The sequence below is a fragment of the Pistacia vera genome, unplaced genomic scaffold (genome assembly GCF_008641045.1).
Source record: "Pistacia vera cultivar Batoury unplaced genomic scaffold, PisVer_v2 Contig316, whole genome shotgun sequence".
Classification (NCBI taxonomy): Eukaryota; Viridiplantae; Streptophyta; class Magnoliopsida; order Sapindales; family Anacardiaceae; genus Pistacia; species Pistacia vera.
The window spans coordinates 146,720-148,293 of NW_022196131.1; the positions used below are offsets into that span (position 1 = coordinate 146,720).

Genomic DNA, 1,574 nt, shown 5'->3' on the forward strand with positions numbered 1-1,574 from the left:
CCCTAATCTGTAGAATATACCTTCTCGGGCTATATTCTCCTACTTATTCCCATTAACCTTTCGCACCCGACAAAATAAAGATTAACAGTTCCAAGTCCATTAAGCTAAGTGGAATCCTAAAGCGATTTCATAGATCTCCGAACCTATCTCTAGTGTTCACTCAATCTACGGTGTTTACTCTAAGAGGCTAACACTTGAATCACTTTTCAGTATCATCACACTCAACATTCAATTGAACCAAAAACTCAGCATCCAATTGCATTAAGAACAAGAATAAACACATAATCCAAGCAATAGAACTTAAAAACAACATCAATTTAAAGACTAAACCATTGTAATCCAAGTTACATCAAAACCCTAACCCAAAATTGAGTTAGTTCACACTCAAAGTAAAGAAAATTGTAATATAAAGTGTAAATAAAGAGTTCAACATGCTGGAAAATGAAAAAGGAACGAAATCTTACCTAATTGAAGACCCAATTGCTTCAAATCTCCAATCTCCCCTTTTCCTTTCCCAAAAATGTCGACCTCCCAACAAAATGAGCTAAGCCTCTCTTAAATAATCGGCCAAAACCCTAGGATTCAAGACTAAATTTGGAAAACGCACCCTTTTTACAAAACAAAGAATTCCAGAATTCGTTACGCTGAACTTGATTTTCATCGCGACGAAACATAAAAAGCCACATTGAACCCGCAAGTTTCATGCCACGGCGAAAATAAAGTTCGTCGCGACAAAACCTTGTCTTCAAAATTTGAAATTACAAAACTACCCTTGCATGCTCCAACACTTGAATCTTCAATTTTCTCTTTTCTTTTCGTTCATCTGAGCTTTAAGGGTGCTTCCAATCAACCTCTGAATATCCCTGACTCAGAAAACTCTCGAGTTTGAATCGATTGAACTTGTTTTTGCTTCGTTTCAATCTGGAAATGCGTTTTAGACCTGAAATATGAAATGAACGAATTAAGTGGCAATTCAGGCCTAAATTCAAAGGAAAGTATCCAAAAATCCTACCAAATAGACAAGAAAAATAGTATAATCCATGGATTATCACGTTCCTCACTAAATATTTTCCACCTGCCAAGTCTGCCAAGCTGAGGAGTGAGATTACCAATTTCTACCAACAAGACTTGGAGTCATTATATGAAGCATGGGAAAGGTATAAGGATCTCTTACGAAGGTGCCCTCACCATGGTTTACCAATCTGGTCGCAAGTGCAAACGTTCTACCAAGGGTTGCTTCCAACTATTCAAACCATGATAGATGCTGCAAGTGGAGGAGCCTTGAACAATAAAACACAAGAGTAAGCATACAATCTGATTGAAGTGATGGCGAACAATAACTATATGAGGACTTCATAGAGAACTTCAACAAGGAAATCAACGGGAGTGCACGAAGTTGACGGTTATACCGCATTGGCTGCTTAACTTTTAAACATCCAGAAGCAATTTGGCAATGTATTAAAAATTAATGCAATTAAATCCTTTTCTCTAACAGGCGAACTCTATGTAGGAAATCATTCATCCAAGGATTGTCAAGAAAGGAATCTGTTTGCTTAGCTTGAGCAAGCTAATTA

General features: G+C 37.2%; 1 non-coding gene across 1 annotated transcript; it reads right to left on the reverse strand.

Annotated features, from left to right (window-relative positions):
* Positions 1–1,089: 1,089 nt before the first annotated feature.
* On the reverse strand, positions 1,090–1,196 carry LOC116136510. Its single transcript, XR_004129044.1, has one exon. It is a non-coding gene; the product is annotated as a small nucleolar RNA R71 (small nucleolar RNA).
* Positions 1,197–1,574: the final 378 nt, after the last annotated feature.